Here is a 25,747-nt window from a genome sequence, read left to right on the forward strand (position 1 = left end):
ACTTCCACGAAGGTATGGACAGGGGTTGCAAAGCTCCAGCTGATTTCAGGTGGCTTGCCTTTATCCTCTGACAGGTGTCACATTCTGATACGTACTGGGCTATTTCCCTCTTCATTCTGGTCCACCAGTACAAGGGCTTCAGATCATGGTACATCTTGGTGCTTCCCGGATGCATAGAGAATTTGGAGAGATGAGCCTCATCCAAGATTTTCCTCTTGAGGTCCTGGTTTTTAGGAATCACCAATCTGCTCTTGAACCATAACACACCCTTTTCATCCTGGCGGGAACAATTATACTTCTCAACCTTCTGATGGAGATTCTTCTTGATAATCTGCACTCCCTTGTCACTGAGTTGGGCCATGATAATCTGGTCTTGCAAAGCCGGCTCAACAGAAATGTGAGACAAAGAACCAGAAGGAATCACTTCAATTTGCATCTTGCTCAACTCATCACACAAGGTGTTAATGCGAGAATCCATCAGAATACAATTGCATTGCATCTTCTGACTCAAGGCATCTGCTACCACATTAGCTTTTCCTGGGTGATAATGTACCTCCAGGTCATAATCCTTGATCAGCTCTAGCCATCTTCTCTGCCTCATGTTGAGATCAGCCTGAGTAAAGATGTACTTAAGGCTCTTATGATCAGTGAAGATGTTGCAGTGGGTTCCCATTAGATAGTGCCTCCACATTTTCAATGCATGAACCACTGCTTCCAACTCGAGGTCATGAGTGGGATAATTCTGCTCATGAGGCCTGAGTGCTCTTGAGGCATAAGCAATGACTCGGTTGTCTTGCATCAAGACACAACCTAGCCCAGTGCCAGAGGCATCGCAATATACATCAAAAGGCTTGCTATTGTCGGGTTGTGCCAATACTGGTGCTGTGGTCAGATGCTGCCTTAATGCATGGAAGGCATCTTCGCACTTCTGACTCCAAACAAATTTGGCTTCTTTCTTCAGCAACTCAGTTATAGGCTTCACAATTCGAGAGAAGTCTGGAATAAATCTTCGGTAATAACCAGTTAATCCCAGAAAACTCCGAATCTGACGGACAGTCGTTGGTGGCTTCCAGTTCATCACTTCTTGCACTTTATCAGGATCAACAGCTATTCCAGCCTGAGAGATAGTGTGACCCAAGAATTTGATTTCCTTTAGCCAAAAATCACACTTGGATAACTTGGCATAAAGGCGGTGCTCTCGGAGACGTTGAAGTACTACATGCAAATGCCCGGCATGTTCTTCTTCGTTCTTTGAGTACACCAAAATGTCATCGATGAAAACCACTACGAACTTGTCCAATTCTGGCATGAAAACAGAATTCATCAGATACATGAAATATGCTGGTGCATTTGTCAGCCCGAATGACATCACCAAAAATTCATATAGCCCATATCTGGTTGAGAATGCCGTCTTCGGAATATCACTTGCTCGTATCTTGATCTGATGGTAGCCAGAGCGAAGGTCTATCTTGGAAAATACATTGGCCCTGACCAACTGGTCAAAAAGAACATCAATACGAGGCAAAGGATACTTGTTCTTGATAGTTACCGCATTAAGAGGGCGGTAATCTATACGCAGCCTCAAGCTTTCATCCTTCTTCTTCACAAACAGTGTTGGACATCCCCAAGGCGAAGTACTTGGGCGAATAAATCCCTTATCCAGCAACTCCTGCAATTGCTTCTTCAATTCTGCCAACTCGGCGGGTGGCATTCGGTAGGGCCTCTTGGAAATTGGGGCCGTTCCCGGTTGCAACTCGATGGCGAATTCAATATCCCGGTCTGGTGGCATTCCTGGCAATTCATCAGGGAAAACATCTGCATACTCGCAGACCACTGGGATCTCCTTCAGAGGTAACTCTGTCATAGAGAAAGCACATGACTGAGTAGAACCCTGACTAGGCAGAATTAAGGCGAAGTTCCCGCAGAACGGAGAATTAACTTCCACGGTACGGCTGGCTACATCAAGCACAACTTGGTGCAAGGTCATCCAATTTGCTCCTAGAATAACGTCCACATTTTCCAATCCCAACACAAGAAGAGTGGTTTTGATGATGTGGCTTCCCAGTTGAATAGGCACACTTTGGTTTAATTGATTAGTTGCAATTTTACCCCAAGGTGTGACTATCATGAATGACCCTCTAGAGTGAGAGAATGGCAGTTTACATTTAGCACTGAACTTCTGGCTAATGAAACTATGAGATGCACCAGAATCAAATAGAATTAAAGCAGGTTGATTATAAACTGAAAAGATACCGGTCATGATAGGAGCTCCTTCAGGTACTTCCTCCAGAGTAGTGAAGTTGAGCTTCCCTTGCCTGACTTGCACCTTCTGCTTTCTTCCCTTGTCTTGATTTGGTGCTGGCATCTCCCTCTGCTGGTTCCTGGGACAATTCTTGGCATAGTGGCCCACATTGCCACAAGTGAAACACTTGTTCCCATTGCCCTGGCGGAACTACTGCTGCTGCGGAGGCTGATTGTTCCTTGGGGCGGGAGCTGCGAAGCGGTTGGGTGCCGGCTGCTGCTGCGGTGGCCTAACCACCCATCTGCCTGCCTGCTGCTGGAAACCTCTGCTCTGATTGTGAGAAACAATCTGGAACCTCTGAGCCTGAGCGGATGGTGCTGCCATTGGTGCCTTTCTCTTCTTCTCTGCCTGGTGAGCAACAATGCAATCCTCCTAGGAGATGGCCATGTTGACCAACTCATTGAAGCTATCAGCCCGGACAGTGTTGAGTCGTTCCCGCAGCTTGGTATTGAGACCCCTGCGGAAGCGATCTCTCTTCTTTTCATCAGAATCAGCATGATACCCTGCATACTGGCATAAGTCGTTGAAGGCTTGCGCATACTGCAGTACCGTGCGGGTTCCTTGATTAAGGGCCAGAAATTCATTCAACTTCCGATCGAGAATGCCAGCTGGGATGTGGTGTCCTCTGAAGGCAGACTTGAATTCCTCCCAAGACACTTCACGATCCGCGGGGAGCATAGCACGGAAGTGGTCCCACCAAGTCCGAGCAGATCCGCGAAGCTGCTGCGCGGCGAAGCGGGTCTTGGCCTCATCAGGGTAGTCTCCTGTGAGGAGGGGAAACTTAGACTCGACGACGTGGAGCCATACGTCGGCGTCCAACAGATCCTCTGCCTTGGTGAACAAGGGTGGCTGCGTGCTCAGAAACTCCTGGTAAGTTGCCATAGCCGGAGGTCGCTGATGCTGGCCTCCACCATGCTGCTGAGGGTGGGGCTGGCGCTGCAAGAGCTGTCGCAGAATCTCATTCTGCTGGGCCATCAGCTCCTGCACTGTGGGAGCTGGAGGAGGTGGCGGGGGAACCTGCTCATTATGCCCGCGATGCTGCCTAGCTGTCATCTGAAAACAGAGATTGCCACCATTGTTATCCCAACTCACAGTTTCGAACGACAAGATATCATCTCATATGGAAGGAAAAAATGCCATAATCATAATATTAGGTTCGAAATGAAGATAACATGGTGACAAATATCCCACAGATTTCAAAAGTTCACAGGGTTACATCAATCAGGGGAAAGTACCCATAAACCTAGTCCAAAATCTGACATTAACTAAGCTCGCATAGGTTTCTATCTGCCTAAAAGTGTCGAAGTGACTGCTTAACCCTGAGCGGTGGAAGCGACACTGGATACGGGTGAAGGAGGCATCGCGGAGGTAGTCCCATTAGCACCAGGGGCTGGTCCTAGTTCCTCGGGAGCCTCTTCTCCCTCGCTTCCTGCTTCATTGGCCTCCATCTCCAGGTGGTGCATGTCCAAGTGGTCGTTCGCTTCTTCGAGTTCCCTCTGCACATCGTGAAGCTGGTTCTCCAAGACATCAATAGTGTTGTCCCGGATCTCCACCTGCTGCTCCAAGGTGGTAATGCGCTGGCTCAGCCTCTCCACCTGCAGATCCTTCTCTACCAACTCGGTGGATAGATCGGCCACAAAATCTTCTCGACTGCCGAGAGTGAGCTTGGCAGTTTGAGCGGTGTTAGCAAGGAGTGCCATAGCATCGCTCTGAAGGGCCTGAAGGCGGTACAGCGCACTCATGCACTGAACGGTGATCCTCCCAACCAAGTCAGGATACATCGCCCACACATCCTTCACATGGCTCACACGGTTACACCACATGGGATCATCCTTCTTCTCAGCGGGGAAGAGTCCCAAGGGGTGCATTACCATTTCCAGGGGATGGTAGCCACAGAAAGTCGTCAGAGTCTTCATGGCTGCTGCTTCAACGGTGTCGTCCGTCCTGAGTCCAATCGTCTCAGAATCAAGAGAACGCCAACCCGGCTGAAGGGGATGAGCCTCTAAAGTTAGCCAGACCCGACAACGAGGTACCCGATGCTCCTCATACAACTGCACCGTGTACAAAGGGGGCGTAGGGTAACCGGCGGAGTTAAGCACTTCCCACAAGATGGAAGGAAAACCATCGCGAGAAAGGAAGTCAGAACTAAAACGAGAGTCTCCTCCACTGGCGGGGGTGGGTGAATTCATCTGCGTAAGGGAACCAAAGGTAAAGATTATGGTGGAAGGAAAAAGAAATAGAGAGCCCAGATGGTTTTAAAGAAAGTGGGTTAGCTCAATTTTTAATTCCTCTTTGTGTTTTATAATGCATGCATGCTGGAAGTAATGTTGCCTCTCCAAAAATAGGGTGTTTTTTTGGACCTCCTTAGAAATATAAGTACTGGCCCACGGGGCCTAATTAGTTAGCCACCTATTTCTCCCTCTATGCCTAAGGCCTTTGTCCTAGGTCTAGCGGTCTAGTCCTGACGATCCATAGCAGTTTTCTAGGCAAGTTTTAGATTTTGAAAATTGGTATTCATGGTTTATTGTCCTTCTCTGTGGTGGAATTTGCTCCGATACCAGCTGTGGCAGAACCACCCGAATTATTCTAGCTTAAATGCCTAAGTCACGCCTCAGGGGCCGTAACACACTTAAATCGGAATAACCCGTCAGTCCCTCAGATCTAGTCTGATAGAGCCACTTAACCAGGATCAAATTCCACAATCTCACTCGAAGGTGAGTCACAGAAGAAACACAATAAAACAGGAAACCTCAAATTAAGTGCGGAATTATTACATAGATCGGAGTTTTTGAGTAGCAAATAAGAGTTCACAAAATAAAGTGCAGCGGATAATCGATGTCGTCGGTCTCGAGGAATTGGGCAAGGCCTAGCCCACTATTCCTCGTGCTCCTCTCCTACTGGGGCAACATCCCACTCGACCGTCCAACCCGGTGGCAGGGTGGTAGGCCAAGTCACACCATCAGCCATTTCCTGAATGGTACCTGCAAAAATTATGCCACAAGCAAGGCTGAGTATACTAATACTCAGCTAGACTTAACCGGTGTGAGGAGTCTACTCCTCTACCTCTAGACTATGCAGCTGTTTGGCTGAGGGGTTTAGTTTGCCAAAAGCCCTAGCTGTTTCTAAAATCAATTTTTAGCTTTTCAAATTCTATTATCATCAGCTTAGCTAGGTTTGCTCCTTCTAAGCATACATGGTAACAAGCATTTTTAGTTCAATCAACAAGTTATCTCATGTAACCTCATTTCACTTCTTACTCGATGCAGTACAAGGGGTCAAGCAGTCTCATTAGCTGCGAGAAGCAGACGATTCGAATCGAGTTTTAAAACCTTGCAAGGTAAACCTAAACACACGACATGTTAGGGCACTCCGTCCTCACACATGTCAACTGTCCCCATTGATTCCCCGTTCGCGTCCAGGCCTCACCGCCTTGGCATACAAGGCTCCACTGACCCCGGCTGCCGCCGTGCAGTGACCGCACTTGTACCCACCATAGCTAGCATGGGAGACCCAGTCTCAGGTCGCATGAGGGATAAAGTCCGCGCCCAGCTTCACTCAGGTACTAGGTTTACCGGTTACCATTTTTCACGGCATGTGCTTAGTACGTTCAAAAGCTTGACTCAGGTATCCACACATTAATCCTTAATTCCTTTTCCCGTCTCATGGACAAGGCATCCTCCCTGGACCCAAGTCCATAGACTAACATATATCCCGTTATCAAGATGAATACAATCAATTCCTGACCTCGCGTGAGTGCTGGAAAAATCACTCAACTTCTACCGAGATTCTGATTAGCAAGCAGCTACTCGACGTAGCATACTATTATTCATCTCAAAAAGGAATCCTAAGTTCATGAAACTAGAGGTTTCAAGCAACTCCTACACTTAAGTGCACATTACAATCCTACAAGCATTAAGTGTAGTAAAATAGCATATAATAATATGGCTATGCATATAAACCGGGGCTTGCCTTCAATTGCTGGGGCTGCGGGGAGATCCTCAATAGCAGCCTCTGAAGCCTGCTCCTGGTCCTCCTCTTGGACAGGTCCTTGCTCGGGGATGAGCACGTACTCTCCATCGGCAAGATTACAATCTAATGAATGCAATGCGTAAGATATATGCATGATATGATATGTGCTTTTAGAAATTACAACTTTGGAGGTGTACAATTTACTTTGAGTTAAGCAAGATTAACTTTACTGATGTAAGACCCTTGGGTGGTATACTTGGTAAATTGGGTCAAACTTCATCTAAGGTAAGTGGTAGGTTTATTTTTGGGGTTCCACTGAATTCCTTTTAAGTCTTAGTGAGAGTTGATAAGTACTCAAGTTAGACTTATTTGGGTGAGGTTTATTTCTTCTTTCCTTTTCTTTTATTCTCTTTAATGTTTTGGAGTGGGTTTGAACTACAAGTTGCTTTAATAAAATTCCAAAAATTCTGCAAAAATTAAAGTGGCTTGATACTAGTGTATATTTCTCTATCTTAAAATTTGGGGATCAGAAAGTGATTGGTTTTCTCTGAACAAAACTATTAAATTCTAGGGCAGAAGGGGTGCTTTGAACTACAACTATTGTTTAACAGTGGGTAATTCTCTAAAACTTATTTTTGCTGGCTTTTAGGTGTTATAACATGACTTGATACAAAGTTCTAGTCATTAATACCTTTTAATTATTTTACTATGGTTTTCTCAAGTTTCTAGCCATATTGGTGCTTTCTACTACCACTATATTTGAAAAATATCAAACAACAGAGTTCTTATTTTTTTTTAGTTTTTGTTTTGTGCAAGAGCAATCATTCTGAAGTTTGGCATCTTTTTGCTTAAGAGAAGGGGTGGTATGCATTATTTGAATTTAGTGGCCTTAGTCAATTTTTCTCTGGTGAGAATTTGTTCCTTTTTCGTGGGTTTGTATTTTTCTCTGGTGATTTATTTCATTATGGACTTAGTCAATTTTTTGGTTGCCCATTATCATATTATTAGGGGTTGTTCAAGACTTATTTAGAAAATGCCTCATTATCATTTTATATTTATTTTCCTCACTTAAAAGGTTGGGCTGAGGTGTTCTTTATTTTTGTAGTTGGGCTCTGGTGGTTGTAAGTCCACTGGATTTTTATTATCTATTTTGGATATAGTTTTGTAATTCTAATAATTGATTTTCAGTTCAAATAAGACTAAATAAAGCACTCTAATTTAAAACTGATCTGGACTAATGGTCTCTTTATTTTTCCTAGGTTCTCTGTTACTTAAGCAAACTAGGAAAAATAATTTTAATCACTATTCATGAATTCCTAATGCCTTTCTGATTTTTCCTAAGTTTTGGGAAAAATAGCTTTAATTGAATATCTACATCATATTTTCCAATGCTGGGGTTCCTATTATTTTTAAACAGTGTCTAAATGAGGTTGGAATACCCACAAATTTTCTTAAGTTCGGTACAGAAGTAAAACTAATTTTCCTTAATTAAACAAGGTTTGGTTAGTTTCTGTTTTTAATTTTAAACTCTAAAATTTAGAACAGAAAGCATAGGGTTTATCATTTTTAAATGATAGATCATAATGTTTAGGATTTAGCAAAATTAGTTTGACAACTTTTTATGAAGAATTCATCATGTTATGGGTTTTCTAAGTTCTCTGGTCATTTTAAAAGATTAACAGAATTGATTTAATGGAAAACCACTTTGCACGGGGGTCCCTGGCGGGTATTTTAAGTTTTCTTCGCGGATCAGTCCCTGGGCTACTATTCAAATGGGTCACTGACGTTACAGAAACCCCTCGGGTTCTTCAAATCCTAACCCGAGGTCCTTCTCCTAACTTAAACAGTAACTGCGGCGGAAGAAAGGGCGGAGGGGCTTACCGGCGGCGAGATGGCTCCGGTGAAGTGGTCGAGGACGTAGGGGAGGTCTCGGGGATCACAACGGTGTGCGGGTCACCGTCGGGGGTGGCCGGAGTCGGTCGGTCCACGCGCGCAGGCGGGGATGCTTGTCGGCGGCGAGGAGTCCGGCCTGCTCACGGCGAGATAGTTCAATTGGACGAGTCAGAGAGGTTCACGGGATGCCAGAGAAGATATGGGTGCAAGGAATTGGGCGGAGACTCACCGGTTAGCTCTGTCCACGTGCGGCGGCGAAAGACCGAAGTCCGGTGAGGTCGATCTCGGGCCTCCGGTGAAGTCCGGCCTGGTCCGAGGGCTTGGAAAGCTTCACGGGCCACTGGCGGAGCTAGCCGAAGCACTGGCTCGACTTGGGGGTGGCTGGAGTGGGCTGGCCACGGTGGCCGAAGCTCTGGCGGCAATGGCGGGCGGAATTGAGCTCGCCGGAGCTAAGGAGAGGGGGCTGGCCGGTGAAGGTGAGCGCGAAGTGAAGTGGGGCGCGCCTGGGGAGGCTTTATAGGCACGGCGCGGTGCATGGGCGGCCGTGGACCGGCGAGCGCGCGCGGGCGTGCACTGGGAGGCGCGGTGCGCGAACGGGCGTGAACCGGAGGTGCCAGCCACGGACGAACACTTGTGCCCGTTGCCTCTGCCCATGTTCAAGCGCTGGTTGGGTGCAAATCTTCGTGAATTTGGGCAAGATCGCTGTGAAGGATTTGTTCACCTAACCTTGCTTTGTCTTTTGTGTATGGACGTCGCGCGGTTTTAGGCTAGGGACAGAGAGTTGTAGCGTCACCAAGGTGCCAGTGTCAGAATGTCTGGTCCCGAGGTCAAACTGCGCCAAAACCGTGTCAAATGAATTTGGTTTGAGTTCAAACTTTTCCAGGACGTGTTCAAGGGAATTTGGCACAATTTTGATATTTGGATCTTCTAGTTTTGAGTTTCGAAAAACAGAGAACGCAGTTGATCTTTGGAAAGAGGTCTGAATTTCAGAAATTCAGAAATCTGAATTTCTCCAAGGGTTCATGGTTCAAGGGCTGATTTGGGAATTTTAAAAAGACCAAAAGGCCAAACTCTCTTACTATGTTTTGTTAGTTATTTGGTGAACTAAAGTTTGTAAATTGATCATATCTAAATTTTTGCATTTTCCCTCATGACTTCTCCCAATTCCCTTTTATGCTTAACTTGGCTTACTTAGGGTTTATTAGGGTTGCAACATTATTACCTTTTGGAAAGACCCATTTGCTTTGATCATGATACTTTTAAGTATATGCTTGGTGAATTCTTTATTCTTAAGTTAATTTGATGCTCATGCTCACTTTGGTTCACATAAAATGATGGTTCTTGATTTGGCATTTTTAAGAAAAACCCCTAGGTGACACTGGGGTGTCACAATTTCTAGGGCACGTATGTGCGCCCTGGGAACTCCTGGGATCTCCGAAGCTGCCGCCAGTAGCCGGGAGAGTCTCTCCGGGACTACATCCGGCGATTCTCAAAGCAGCGCACCGAGCTGCCCAACGTCACCGACTCGGATGTCATCGGCGCGTTCCTCGCAGGCACCACCTGTCGCGACCTGGTGAGCAAGCTGGGTCTCAAGACCCCCACCAGGGCGAGCGAGCTGATGGACATCGCCACCAAGTTCGCTTCTGGCCAGGAGGCGGTTGAGGCCATCTATCGGAAGGACAAGCAGCCCCAGGGCTGCCAGCCGGAAGATGTTCCCGAGGCGTCCGCTCAGCGCGGCACCAAGAAGAAAGGCAAGAAGAAGTCGCAAGCGAAACGTGACGCCACCGACGCGGACCTTGTCGCTGCCGCTGAGTACAAGAACCCTCGGAAACCTCCCGAAGGTGCCATTCTATTCGACAAGATGCTCAAGGAGCCGTGCCCCTATCATCAGGGACCCGTCAAGCACACCGTTGAGGAATGTGCCATGCTTCGGCGTCACTTTCACAGGGCCGGGCCACCTGCGGAGGGTGGCAGGGCCCCCCACGACGACAAGAAGGAGGGTCACCAGGCAGAGGAGTTCCCCGAGGTCCGCGATTGCTTCATGATCTACGGTGGGCCAGTGACGAACGCCTCGGCTCGGCACCACAAGCAAGAGCGTCGGGAGGTCTGCTCGGTAAAGGTGGTGGCGCCAGTCTACCTAGATTGGTCCGACAAGCCCATCACCTTCGACCAGGGCGATCACCCCGACCGCATGCCGAGCCCAGGGAAATATCCGCTCGTTGTCGACCCCGTCATCGGCAACGTCAGGCTCACCAAGGTCCTTATGGACGGAGGCAGCAGCCTCAACATCATCTACGCCGAGACCCTCGAGCTTCTGCAGATCGATCTGTCCTCGGTCCGGGCCGGTGCGGCGCCTTTTCACGGGATCATCCCCGGGAAACGCGTCCAACCCCTCGGACGACTCGATCTGCCCGTCTGCTTCGGGACTCCCTCCAACTTCAGAAGGGAAACCCTCACGTTCGAAGTGGTCGGGTTCCGAGGAACCTACCACGCGGTACTGGGGAGGCCATGCTACGCCAAGTTCATGGTCGTCCCCAACTACACCTACCTCAAGCTCAAGATGTCGGGCCCCAACGGGGTCATCACTGTCGGCCCCACGTACCGACACGCGTACGAATGCGACGTAGAGTGCGTGGAGTACGCCGAGGCCCTCGCCGAATCCGAGGCCCTCATCGCCGACCTGGAGAGCCTCCCCAAGGAGGCGCCAGACGTGAAGCGCCATGCCGCCAACTTTGAGCCAGCGGAGACAGTTAAGTCCGTCCCTCTCGACCCTAGCAACGACGCCTCCAAGCAGATCCGGATCGGCTCCGAGCTCGACCCCAAACAGGAAGCAGTGCTCGTCGACTTTCTCCGCGCAAACGCCAAAGTTTTCGCGTGGAGTCCCTCGGACATGCCTGGCATACCGAGGGATGTCGCCGAGCACTCGCTGGATATCCGAGCTGGAGCCCGACCCGTGAAGCAACCTCTGCGCCGATTCGACGAAGAAAAGCGCAGAGCCATAGGCGAGGAGATCCACAAGCTGATGGCCGCAGGGTTCATCAAAGAGGTATTCCATACCGAATGGCTTGCCAACCCCGTGCTTGTGAGAAATAAAGGAGGGAAATGGCGGATGTGTGTAGACTACACTGGTCTAAACAAAGCATGCCCAAAAGTTCCCTATCCTCTGCCTCGCATCGATCAAATCGTGGATTCCACTGCAGGATGCGAAACCCTGTCTTTCCTCGATGCCTACTCAGGGTATCACCAAATCAGGATGAAAGAGTCTGACCAGCTCGCGACTTCTTTCATCACACCGTTTGGCATGTACTGCTATGTTACTATGCCATTTGGTTTGAGGAATGCTGGTGCGACGTACCAAAGGTGCATGAACCACGTGTTCGGCGAACACATTGGCCGAACGGTCGAGGCTTATGTCGATGACATCGTAGTCAAGACGAGGAAAGCCTCCGACCTCCTTTCCGACCTTGAAACAACATTCCGGTGTCTCAAGGCAAAGGGTGTAAGACTCAATCCCGAGAAGTGTGTCTTCGGAGTCCCCCGAGGCATGCTCTTGGGGTTCATCGTCTCCGAGCGGGGCATCGAGGCCAACCCGGAGAAAATCGCGGCCATCACCAACATGGGGCCCATCAAGGACTTGAAAGGCGTACAGAGGGTCATGGGGGGCCTTGCGGCTCTGAGCCGTTTCATCTCGCGCCTCGGCGAAAGAGGCCTACCTCTGTACCGCCTCTTAAGAAAGACCGAGTGCTTCACTTGGACCTCCGAGGCCGAGGAAGCCCTCGGGAACCTGAAGGCACTCCTTACGAACGTGCCCATCTTGGTGCCCCCCGTCGCCGGAGAAGCCCTCTTGGTCTACGTCGCCGCTACCACTCAGGTGGTCAGCGCCACGATCGTGGTTGAGAGACAAGAAGAAGGGCATGCATTGCCCGTCCAGAGGCCGGCTTACTTCATCAGTGAGGTACTATCCGAGACCAAGATCCGCTACCCGCAAATTCAGAAGCTGATGTACGCGGTGATCCTGACGCGGCGGAAGTTGCGACACTACTTCGAGTCTCACCCGGTGACTGTGGTGTCATCCTTCCCCCTGGGTGAGATCATCCAGTGCCGAGAGGCCTCGGGTAGGATTGCAAAGTGGGCGATGGAAATCATGGGCGAGACGATCTCGTTCGCCCCTCGGAAGGCCATCAAGTCCCAAGTCTTGGCGGACTTTGTGGCTGAATGGGCCGACACCCAGCTCCCGGCGGCTCCGATCCAGCCGGAACTCTGGACCATGTTTTTCGATGGGTCGCTGATGAAAACAGGGGCAGGCGTGGGCCTGCTCTTCATCTTGCCCCTCGGGAAACACCTACGCTACGTACTGCGCCTCCATTTCCCGGCGTCCAACAACGTGGCTGAGTACGAAGCTCTGGTCAACGGGTTGCGCATCGCCATTGAGCTAGGGGTCCGACGCCTCGACGCTCGCGGCGACTCGTAGCTCGTCATCGACCAAGTTATGAAGAACTCCCACTACCGTGACCCGAAGATGGAAGCCTACTGCGATGAGGTTCGGCGCCTGGAGGACAAGTTCTACGGGCTCGAGCTCAACCACATCGCCTGACGACACAACAAGACTGCGGACGAGCTGGCTAAGATAGCCTCGGGGTGGACAACGGTTCCCCCGGACGTCTTCTCCCGAGACCTACATCAACCCTCAGTCGAGACCAACGACACGCCCGAGCCCGAGAAGGCCTTGGCCCAGCCCGAGGCACCCTCGGCACAGCCCGAGGCGCCCTCGGCTCGGCCCGAGGCACCCTCGGCCCCCGAGGGTGAGGCACTGCGCGTCGAGGAAGGGCAGAGTGGGGTCCAGCCTAATCGAAACTGGCAGACCCCGTACCTGCAATATCTCCACCAAGGAGAGCTGCCCCTCGACCGAGCCGAGGCTCGGCGACTAGCGCGGCGTGCCAAGTTGTTCGTCTTACTGGGTGACGGAAAGGAGCTCTACCACCGCAGCCCATCCGGCATCCTCCGGCGGTGCATATCCATCGCCGAAGGCCAGGAGCTCTTACGAGAAATACACTCGGGGGCATGCGGTCATCACGCAGCGCCCCGAGCCCTTGTTGGAAACGCCTTCCGACAAGGTTTCTACTGGCCGACCGTGGTGGCCGACGCCACTAGGATTGTCCACGCCTGCCAAGGGTGTCAATTCTACGCACGGCAGACCCATCTACCCGCTCAGGCTCTACAGACAATACCCATCACCTGGCCGTTTGCTGTGTGGGGACTGGACCTCGTCGGTCCCTTGCAGAAGGCACCCGGGGGCTACACGCACCTGCTGGTCGCCATCGACAAATTCTCCAAGTGGATCGAGGTCCGACCCCTGAACAGCATCAGGTCCAAACAGGCGGTGGCATTCTTCACCAACATCATCCATCGCTTCAGGGTCCCGAACTCCATCATCACCGACAACGACACCCAGTTCACCGGCAGAAAGTTCCTAGACTTCTGCGAGGATCACCACATCCGGGTGGACTGGGCCGCCGTGGCTCACCCCATGACGAATGGGCAGGTGGAACGTGCCAACGGCATGATTCTGCAAGGACTCAAGTCGAGGATCTACAACGACCTCCACAAGTTTGGCAGGCGATAGATGAAGGAACTCCCCTCGGTGGTCTGGATTCTGAGGACAACTCCGAGCCGAGCCACGGGCTTCACACCGTTCTTTCTAGTCTATGGGGTCGAGGCCGTCTTGCCCACGGACTTAGAATACGGTTCCCCGAGGACGAGGGCGTACGACGACCGAAGAAACCAGACCGACCGAGAAGACTCACTGGACCAGCTCGAAGAGGCTCGGGACATGGCCTTACTACACTCGGCGCGGTACCAGCAGTCCCTGCAACGCTACCACGCCCGAGGGGTTCGGTCCCGAGACCTCCAAGCGGGCGACCTGGTGCTTCGGTTGCGACGAGACGCCCGAGGGCGGCACAAGCTCACGCCTCCCTGGGAAGGGCCGTTCGTCATCGCCAAGGTTCTGAAGCCCGGGACATACAAGCTGGCCAACAGCCAAGGCGAGGTCTACAGCAACGCTTGGAACATCCGACAGCTACGTTGCTTCTACCCTTAAGATGCTTTCCAGTCGTTCGTACACCTCGTTCACTTTCAAAGTCTAACCATCAAGGAAGGGTCAGCCTTGCCTCGGCAAAGCCCGACCCTCCCTCGAGGGCTAGAAGGGGGGAACCCCCTCTGCGTCAAAATTTTCCTCGAAAAAAAGACTTCCATCAAAAAGCTTTCGCGTCCCCCGGCTATGTCAGTAACAGGACCCCAAGAAATGAATAAGGGTGCATGTAAGTGGCAAGGCCGACCGAGCCGAGGGACTCCTACACCTCTGGGATACGGATACCTCACTCATCGCCTACCACGAAAAATGACTCTTACTTGGGCAAGCTACCCTGCTACTGACGAACGGGTCCGGATACGCAAAACGGAAGGAAAAGAAACACAATCTTATATTACGATAATAAAGTGTTTGGGCCTCGGCGGCCGCAAAAGACACATATGTATTCAAAGAAAACTGCTCCGGCAGAATCAGGCGTCGCCCGGAGAAGGAGTCGCGCCCTCGGCTTCGTCTCCACCCTCGGCAAGATCCGCCCCGGCCTCGGATGATGGCACAAGCGGGAGGATCTCTGCCTCGAAGGTGGTTGCCAGCACCGCGCTTGGGCCCACGGCGGCCGCGTCAAGCCTCTGGACTTCGGCTAGGGTGGCTTCATCTTCGTCGGGGAGGCCATACCCCTCGCTGACCCGCTCCAGATCCACGTCATAGTGGGAAGCGAGCACGGCGAAGGCCCGCCTGACGCCGTGATGCAGCGCCTCGCGAAGTCTGCCACGCGCATGGTCACCCAAGGCTTGCAGGCGACTTTGAGGGGAGCTTCCCGAGGGGACGTCGTCGAAGCCGGAGACCCGGCAAAAGGCCGAGATGGCCTCGGACATGGCCGCACGGTCGGCTTCCCTCTGCTCGGCCGCCTGAGCAAGCGCCCTGGTGGACTTATCAAGGGCAGACTCGAGCTCTGCGAACAGCCAAAGTGGAAGACCTCAAACACGAGTTGAGGAACCGAACTGAAACAAAATCTTCAAACAGCCGAGACATACCTTCGGCTCGGGCACGCTGCTCCGAGGATGCAGCTTGGGCCACGGCGAGGTCCGCTGCAAGGGCTCCAGCCCGAGCTGACGCCACGGCTAACTGGACTCCAAGAGCCTCAGCCCAGCTTTCGGCCTCGTCGGCCCAGCCCCAAGAATGGTCCCGCTCGCCGGTGACCTGGTCAAGCTCCGACTACCGCCGCTGCGCCTCTGTGCGTGCCGCCGCCGCCTCCGCTCCCAGATCGGCACAGAGCAACCGAAGGTCCGCCACCTCGGCACTCTGTTGGGAGAGGCGCGCGGTAGCACTGGCAAGTGTGGTCCTCAGGGACCGCAGCGAACCCCAGACATCAACCTCGCGGCGGATGAACGACGACTTGGCGGCGCTCAGATCCGTCAGATCCTGAGGGAAGGAAGCGGGGTGTCACAAAGAACGCCTTAATCACGAGAAAGGTATGCCTGAAGTCATTACCTGGTGGATCTTGGGAATGTCCCTGCAAAGGACCTCCAAGGTCGACCTAAGCGATCCCACTGTTGCCTCAGCACACTCACGAAGCCCGTCCCAAGACTGCTCCTCCCGCTCATCGTCAAGAACGAAGAGGGGATCCGAGGCCCCACGGGTCCGGAACCGAAGCAACTAGCGCCGCCCCTCGGAACTGTGCCGCGCGGGGACAAGGCTGCCGCTCGGCGGGGTGGGTCGCGGTTCTGCGCCCCCCTCCTCCGAGGCATCAAGTAGCGACGCCTCGGCCATCTCAGCGTCGGCGGCGACGGGTGGCTCCACGGCCAGAACGGCAGCAGCCTCGGCAGAAGCCGGTGACAGCGCCGGCAACACGTCTGGTGGGCTCGAGGCCGCAGCCGCGCCAGCGGTCTCCCTCGGCACGACGACCGCCTCGGTAGAAGAGTCAGCCTCGGGAGCTCGCCCCACGGCGACTTGTGCCGCCTGGGCCCCCCGCTTTGGGGCATCTTGTGAGAAGGCCAGCTGGCCAGCGAGGCCCGGTGCGGCACTGGCTGCAGAAGCCGGCGCCGTTTTGAGGGCCTTCCAGGGAGCCAGACCGGTCGAACCATGCCTCCGTTTGCTAGGAAGAAAAGGAAGAGCAGGATCAGAACACACGAAGGAGGAGCTAGGACAAAGATATCCTAAGATACTTACCCACTCCGGGCCACGATCAATCGTGCCTGTGGGGAGGTCTCTCGAGCCTCGATCCCCGAAGGTACCACCGAGGTCCGCCCCGCTGCCGGCTTCGGCACCATCCTTGCCTTGGGCGCCCGAGGCACCAGAGGGACGGACTGCCCAGGCGCAGCCACGGCGACCCGAGGGTCACCCTCCTGCACAGTCGGCACGGGCAACGGTTCTTGGGGAACAGGCGGCTTAGCCTGACTCCCCTGGGTCACCTCAACTACCTCGGCCAAGGGGTCAAGTACCCCCTCGGCCTGCCCCCGTTCTTCGGACCGGGACCCCGATGTCCCGGCCCAGGATACCGACGGCGCCAGCCCGCTCGGGGGCTGGCTCGACGACCCTGGCCCAGCCTCAGATCCGGGCTGAGGCCGAGGTGGGCAGCCATGTCGTCGTCTTCATCATCGTCTTCATCGTCGTCGTCGTCGTCATCATCAGGCGTCTCCGGCGACGGCTCCCTCGGGAGCCCATCCCTCTCCTGCCGACGACGAAGCCTTTCCAAGGCGTCCCGAGCCCGCATCCGCTCGCGGGCCCGAGCCTTCTCCGCGTCCTTCTTCTCCTTCCTCTTCTCCGTGGTGACCCTCCGCGCAGCTCGGTCCACCGCGTCCTCCGGGACTGGTGGCAGGGAAGACTTGTGAAACCCCACCTCCTGGAGACGGACGAAAGGTCTCGACTGTGAGAACCAAGGGCAATCCGACACAAGAAGGAAGAAGGAGCGGACACTCACCAGGGACACACACCCGTGATCAGGACGCATCGAGGGCTGGGAAAGGACGCCGGCGTCCGGCTTCCCCAACGTGCCTGTTACCCGCCTGTGGAGGTCTTCGATGGGAAGGGGATCCGAGGACATCCGCGAACCCTCCAAGTCGACCCCCCGCGTCATCTCCCAAAGCGGCAGCCGCCGCTCCGTCAAAGGAAGCACCCTCCAGCGGTGAATGGCGGCAACCACCCCCGCAGCGGTGAGCCCTCCTTTCCGCAGCTCTTCTAGGGCCTTCGGAAGGGGCTGAAGATTCTTCTGTCTGTCGCGTGGGGTCCCGTAGCGCCAGTTATCGACGGCGGCGGTCACCACTCGCTGAGAAAACGACGGGAGCCTCCCGTCGTCATTTCGGAGATAGAACCACCGGCGCTGTCACCCTTTGTTCGAAGACGCCAGGATGGCGGGGATGTACTGCAGCGCCCGCGCCTGCCTCAGCTAGAGGATGCAGCCACCGGCCCGCACCGCCATGCGGACCCTCCTTTCCCCTGTCGGCGAGGAAAAAAGCTCCACAGAGAAGAGATGGGTCCACAAGTCCCAGTGAGGGTCAATCCCCAAGTATCCTTCACAAACCGCCGCAAAGATGGCAGCTTGCGAGATGGAGTTGGGACTAAGGTTGTGCAGCTCCACCCCGTAGACATGCAGAATCGCCCGCATAAAACGGCTTGCCGGCACTCCAAACCCCCGCTCGTGAAAGGAGACAAAGCTCATGACATACCCCGGCAGCGGGGACGGGGCGGCTCCGCTCGGAGGGGCCATCCACTCCAGCTGCGAGTCACCGGAGAGAGGGCGAAGCAAACCCTCAGCGACAAGGGCCTCCAGGTCATCCACCGTGACGGTGGAGAAAGGCCACGGATCGCGCGGCGGAACAATGGTCACCCGGTCGGCCATCACCAAGCGGAAGAGGTGGCGACAGAGGAACTGGGTGCGCGGTTTCCTTTCTCTGGCTATTCCCTCAGGTTGCGAAAACCTAAGTGGGAGGCAAGCCGCTGAGTAAAGAACCGTCACCAGCCCCTCTCCCGAATATATAAAGGCCCAGGTGAGACCAATTCAACACTTCGCCCGATCCCGCCGCAAGGTTCAAAACTCAAAGCGAGACGCCCGTCCCTCGAACGGCTCGCGCACGCGCAACGGCCGCCCCGTGAACCACTCGCCCCATCGCATTAACTCTGCGGCAGGACAGGCGGCACCTTTGGCAGGCGAAGCAGGCGACGCTTCACCTCCGCCATAATGACCGCGTCAAAAAAGGTGTGCCACGTCATTCGATTTCGTATCCTTTTCACTTCCTCTTTCTCTCTCTTGCCTCAGGGGTCGGAAAAGGGGATACTCCGAAAGGGATCCTTCTCCGTGAAGGAAGCGGGCCCCGAGCCCCCCTACTGATTAGAGGTTCAAAAGCTGGCCCCTCGAAAGGGTTCAACAGCCGCCTCAGAGCGCTCGGGCTCCGCGCCCACTACTGGTCAGAGGTTCGAAGGCCGGCCCCTCGAAAGGGTTCAACGGCCGCCTCAGGCCACTCGGGCTCCGCGCCCACTACTGATCAGGGGTTCGAAGGCTGGCCCCCGAAGGGTTCGACAGCCGCCTCAGACGCAGAGCGAGGGATAACCCTGGGTACGTTCGATACATAACCGAGGCTCGGGCTGTGCTCCCGAGGTACCCTAGGACATTTCCGAGACCAACGGAAACGATTTTGTAACGGAATCCCACCAGAGGGAGGCATCGAGCCCTTGGACCCTGTCAAAAGGGGACCGGGTCCGGCAAGTCACCCGCAGGTACTTTTGGAGCGCGCCTCCGGGCCACTAGCCGACCCCTAACAAATGGGGCACGGGCGTCCACTCGGATTACCCGTTAGCAACTCACTGGAGACACCATGTTCGGCGCCCTCCGAGGGCAACATGGCCCTTTCCCCCCTCCTCCTTGCGGAAAGGCGACGCAGGGGCGTATGTAAAAAGTCGAGTCTGTCCCTGACCGTCCTCTCGCTCTGTGCGGAGGCTCGGGGCTGCTCTCGCAAACCCGGTTCCGGCCAAACCGTTGACAGCGTCAACATACCAGCCCGAGAACTTGGGACTCGACCATTCACCCGGGCTACGGCCAGTTCGCATGAGGGAGCAGCTAGACCGGCCGAAGCATTACGAAACGTACTAAGACTTCGAAGGAGTCGAACTACTCCTCCGAGGCCTCGGGGGCTACACCCAGCGGGTGCGCTCGTGCGCACCCACCGGAACAAAAGGCAACCGAGGAAGGTCGGTCCCCTTGCAAAAAAAGTGCGACAAAAGCCTCCAAGCGAGTATCAACACTCCCTTCGAGGCTCGGGGGCTACTGTCGGGGACCATAATTAGGGGTACCCCCAAGACTCCTAATCTCAGCTGGTAACCCCCATCAGCACTAAGCTGCAAAGGCCTGATGGGTGCGATTAAGCCAAGGCTCGGTCCACTCAAGGGACACGACCTCGCCTCGCCCGAGCCCAGCCTCGGGCAAGGGCAGCCGACCCCGGAAGATTCACGTCTCGCCCGAGGACCCCCTCAAGCGACGTACACACCTTCGGCTCGCCCGAGGCCCAGTCTTCGCCAAGAAGCAACCTTGGCCAGATCGCCACACCAACCGACCGAATCGCAGGAGCATTTAATGCAAGGATGGCCTGACATCTTATCCTGTCACGCGCCCTTCAGTCGACAGAGCCGAAAGTGACCGCAATCACTTCGCCGCTCCATTGACCGGCCTGACAAGAAGACAGCGCCGCCTGCGTCGCTCCGACTGCTGTGCCACTCGACAGAGTGAGGCTGACAGCAGCCAAGTCCGGCCTCGGGCGCTATAGGAAACTCCGCCTCGCCCGACCCCAGGGCTCGGACTCGGGCTCGGCCCCGGAAGACGATGAACTCCGCTTCGCCCGACCCCAGGGCTCGGACTCGGGCTCGGCCCCGGAAGACGACGAACTCCGCCTCGCCCGACCCCAGGGCTCAGACTCGGGCTCGGCCCCGGAAGATGACGAACTCTGCCTCGCCCGACCCCAGGGCTCGGACTCGGGCTCGGCCCCGGAAGACGACGAACTCCGCCTCGCCCGACCCCAGGGCTCGGACTCGGGCTCGGCCCCGGAAGACGACAAACTCCACCTCGCCCGACCCTAGGGCTCGGACTCAGGCTCGGCCCTGGAAGACGATGAACTCCACCTCGCCTGACCCGGGGCTTGGACACGACCTCGACCTCGGAAGACCGACTCGACCCCAACCTCGGAGGACCCTCCGTCTCGCCCGACCCAGGGCTCGAACCGACCACGTCACAGGGGGGGCCATCATTACCCTATCCCTAGCTAGCTCAGGCTACGGGTAACAGGACCGGCGTCCCATCTGGCTCGCCCCGGAAAACAGATAATGATGGCGCCCCGCGTGCTCCATGACGACGGCGGCTCTCAGCCCCTTACGGAAGCAAAGAGACGTCAGCAAGGACTCGACAGCCCCGACAGCTGTCCTTCCGCAAGGCTCCAACGCTCCTCCGACGGCCACGACATCACATGAACAGGGTGCCAAAACCTCTCTGGCTGCCACGACGGCCTGTACTTAGGGCACTAGCTCCTCCCTGCTAGACACGATAGCGCACTGCTACACCCCCCCATTGTACACCTGGACCCTCTCCTTACGCCTATAAAAGGAAGGTCCAGGGCTCTCTTACGAGAAGGTTGGCCGCGCGGGAGGACGGGACGACGCGTAGAGTCCCTCGCTCTCCCCCCACGCGGACGCTTGTAACCCCCTACTGCAAGCGCACCCGACCTGGGCGCAGGACAACACGGAGGTCGCGGGTTTTCCCCTTTTCTCCCTCTCTTCTACCCCCCTTCGTGCTCCGTCTCGCGCCGACCCATCTAGGCTGGGACATGCGGCGACAATTTACTCGTCGGTCCAGGGACCCCCTGGGGTCGAAACGCCGACAATATGTTTCTTCTACCACGCCAGTGGCATGATTGAATACTCGATATGCTTTGGATTTTGATGAATAACCCAATAGAAAACCAATATCACAACGTCTTTGAAACTTCCCTAGGTGATGGCGTTTCTTGTAAATGTAGCATTTGCATCCAAACACTCGGAAGAAGGAGACGTCTGGCTTTTTCCCATTTAGCAGTTCATAGGGAGTCTTCGCAAGTAGCTGGTGAGGAAATAGCTTGTTTGATGCATAACATGCAGTGTTGACAGCTTCGGCCCAAAACCTCTCTGGTGTGTTATACTCATCAATCATTGTTCTTGCAAGTGTGATCAAGGTCCTGTTTTTCCTTTCAACAACTCCATTTTGTTGAGGTGTATATGTTGCAGATACTTCATGCTTGATCCCAATCTCATCACAGTATTCATGAATGTTGGTGTTGTCAAATTCTTTACCATTATCACTTCTAATCTTCTTGATCTTGCAATCAAATTCATTTTAAGCTTTCTTGGCAAACTTCTTGAATATAGATGTAACTTCAGATTTATCATGGAGAAAGAACACCCAAGTGTATCTTGAGAAATCATCAACTATCACCAGACAGTAGAGGTTGCCACCAACACTTACATAATTTGTTGGTCCAAATAAATCCATATGAAGTAGTTCCAGTGGCCTTGATGTTGACATGAAAGCTTTTGTAGGATGTGTGTTAGCAACGTGTTTCCCAGCTTGACATGCACTACAAGGCTTGTCTTTTTCAAATACAACATCCTTTAATCCTCTAACCATGTCCTTCTTTAATACTTTCTTGAGTGTGCTCATTCCAACATGTGCAAGCCTCCTATGCCAAAGCCATCCAAGTGATGCTTTGGTAAAGAGGCAAGTTCTTAAGTCTGCATCTTTAGAGTTGAAATCCACTAAGTAGAGATTGTTGTATCTAAATCCTTTGAACACCATTGATTCATCATCCATTTTTGATACAATAACCTCTGTTGGAGTGAATAAGCATTGAAGTCCAAGATCACGGAGTTGACCCATTGATAATAAGTTGAAGCTCAAAGGTGCAACCAAGAGAACATTTGAAATTGATAGATCATTTGAAATTGCCACCTTGCCAAGTCCTTGAACTTTCCCTTTTGAATTGTCCCCAAATGTGATTTTGTCCTGTCCATCAACATTCTCATCAAGTGAGGTGAACATCAGTGGGTTGCTTGTTATATGTTGTGTGCATCCACTGTCAATAACCCAATGGCACCCACCGGTCTTGTAGTTCACCTACATCCACAGACAAATCAAGCTTGAGTTTTGAGGGCCCTATATTGCATATAGGACTGGACGAAAAACTCGTGGCTCGTTAACTCGCTCGACTCGACTCGATAGTGGCTCGACTTGACTCGACTCGTTTATAATTTGTAACGAGTTGAGCTTGTATTTCAACTCGTTACGATAATGAGCCAGCTCGAGCTGGCTCGCGAGCTGACTCGCGAGCTAAACGAGTTAGAGCAATTAGTCAAATCACAATAATATTCGATCCAAAATAGTTAATCTTGTACTCTACTATAGTTAATCTTGTTCTTTGTTTAGTGTGGAGTCTTAAGTTGCAAACTCTATTCTATTTTCTAAATAGATCACCTTCTTTTCTTTTGCTACATGTTTTTATATCCGTTCGTAGACACTAGACATGGTATTATCGAGCTGGCTCGCGAGCTAAACGAGCCAGCTCGAGTTGGCAAACGAGTCGAGCCGAGTTGGATGTTTAACTCGTTAACATAATGAATCGAGCCGAGCCAGCTCGAGTCGAGTCGAGCCGAGCCGAGCTAGCTCGATATCTACCCCTAATTGCATAGGACCAGTAACTTTCTCAATCAAAGACTTTGCAACCCAAATTTGTCTACGTCTACTCTTGCTTGGTGGACCTAGGAATGTATTGTTGACCTTTCCATTTGCTACTTTCCTTAGAACATAATGAGCATTGAAGGCAAATGGTCTTGAGTGCTTTGGCAATGGAGTTGGTGGTTTAGCTTTGCAGTTGTGGGCAAAGTGACCTTCTTTTCCGCACTCAAAGCATTTGATAGGCTTATGAGTCTGCTTTGACTTGTATTGAGTAGTAGCTTTCTTTTGCACAAAAGAATTGTATTCAATACCATTCTTGTTGTTTTTCATGACAGTGTTCATGAGCAATTCATTTTGGAGGTATTGGCCCTTGTTGAACTTTTGCACACTTGTTGCAAGATGTTCATTTTCACTCTTAAGTTTCTTGACCTCATTTTTAAGCCTTTCATTATCCACTGCCAACTCATTGTTGAAATCATTGTTCTCAATGGCAACCTTTCCTCTAGTGGTTGCATCAGTCGAGTATCTCTTCAATTTTTGATTGTCTAGAGTCAAGACTTCAACTTTTTCGGTCAATTCATCATGTAGATTAGTTTGATCACCTTGACCCAAATCATCACATGAGGTTGCTACATCAATCTTAACAACAGGGTTAATTGCCTCATGTGTATTGCAAGATAAAAGTTCATTTTCAACAAGAAGATTATCATGATCAAATTTAATCTTAGTATAGTCTTCCTTGATTTTCACTAGTCTATCTTTCAACTCCCTATTAGCTTCATTTAACTTGTCACATTTATCCTTAGCATCTTTTAGGGAGGATGTAAGCTCATTTACAGTGGATGACATAGTTTTGTTTTCTTCTTTCATTTCATCACTAGCTTTCATAACTATGTCATATTTGGCATTCAAAGATTCATTTTTATTTTTCAACTTATCACATTTAGCTTTTGACTTCCTAATGATTTGAGTGTATTCTTTAAGCAAGTCAGCTAGTTCATCATACGAAGGTGAAGCAAATTCATCATCACTATCACTATCACTATCATCAGTAATATCATTATCATTTTGTACCTTTCGTTCACCTCTAGCCATGAGGCATAGGTGAGAAGTCGATGATGGCGATGGTGGTGGTGAAGAGAAGTCCCCAGCGATGGCGGCAACTTTTTCATCATTTTCTTCTTCACTTGAAGAAGAACCACTTGATGACTCAATGTCAGTGAGCCAGTCACCAACAATATATGCCTTTCCATTTTTCTTTTTGTGGAACCTCTTATGCTTCTCATCCTTCCTCTTGAAGAATCTCTTTTCCTTTTTCTCATCATCGTTGTCATCTTCTTTCTTGCCCTTGAACTTGTTCTTCTTGGGCTTGTTACATTGATGAGCAAGATGACCAAGCTCTCCATAGTTGTAGCAATCCATTTCAGAAATGGGCTTTCTTTTGCTGGAAAAGAATTTCTTCTTTCTTGAATCAAATTTGATGCCTTCTCTGTTGAGCTTCTTTAACATCTTGGTGGTCTTCCTCACTATCAAGGCAATGTTAGCATCAAGGTCATCATCACTTGAGGATTCTTCCTCAATTTGTACTTTAGCTTTTCCTTTTCTTTCTTGATTTGCTTTGAGAGCCAAATCCTTTCTTTTGAAAGATGACTCATCCTTGTCATTGATGTGCATGTACATCTCATGAGCATTGATCTTTCCCAATATCTGTGTAGGAGTGGTAACTGAAAGATCCATCTGATGCAGCACAGTGACAATGTGTCCATATTTGTCAATTGGGAGGACACTGAGAATCTTCCTCACAACATCCGATTGTGAAATTTGTGTAAGCCCCAATCCATTTACTTCCTCTACAAGAATATTGAGACGTGAGTACATAGATTGGCATTTTCATTAGCAAGCATTTCAAAAGAATTTAACTTTCTCATAGCAATGTGATATCTCTCCTCACGCTCACTCCTAGTTCCTTCATGTAGAGCACATATGTCCATCCACAAATCATGAGCATTTTTATGATTTCTAACTCTATTAAACACATCCTTGCAAAGGTCTCTAAAAAGGGTGTTTTTGGCCTTAGCATTCCATTTCTCATAATTAAACTCTTCACCTAAAGATTTGTGGGATCTCTAGGTTGGGGAAATCCTTGAGTGGCGGCTTTGTATACACCAATGTCTATAGCCTCTAAATATGCTTCCATATAAATTTTCCAATATGGAAAATCGTCACCATCAAAAACGAGAGGAGGTCCATCCCCACCGGACATCGTTACTCTACGGTTAAGCTAATTTAAGAGCAACAAGGCTCTGATACCAATTGAAAGGATCACGATGCCCAAGAGGGGGGTGAATTGGGCTTTTCTAAAAATCAACACTAATTAAAACCTAAGCAAGAGCCCAACTTCACCCCAACAATTAGCACTAAGAGAATAATACTAGAAATACAACAATGCTAATACAATACTTCAAATACTTGCTAAACAAATACACAATGTAACATGCTTGAATTAAGTGCGGAATATAAAGCAAGGTTTAGAAGACTCCTCCAATTTTTCCCAAGGTATCGAAGAGTCGGCACTCTCCACTAGTCCTCGTTGGAGCACCCGCGCAAGGGTATCGCTCCCCCTTGGTCCTCGCAAGAACCAAGTGCTCACTACGAGATGATCCTTTGCCACTCCGGTGTGGTGGATCCCTCACGACCGCTTACAAACTTGAGTCAGGCCACCAACAAGATCTCCACAGTGATCACCAAGCTCCCATCGCCACCAAGCCGTCTAGGTGATGCCGATCACCAAGAGTAACAAGCCGTAGACTTT

This window comes from Zea mays, chromosome 3, assembly GCF_902167145.1.
Source record: "Zea mays cultivar B73 chromosome 3, Zm-B73-REFERENCE-NAM-5.0, whole genome shotgun sequence".
In the NCBI taxonomy this organism is placed as follows: domain Eukaryota; kingdom Viridiplantae; phylum Streptophyta; class Magnoliopsida; order Poales; family Poaceae; genus Zea; species Zea mays.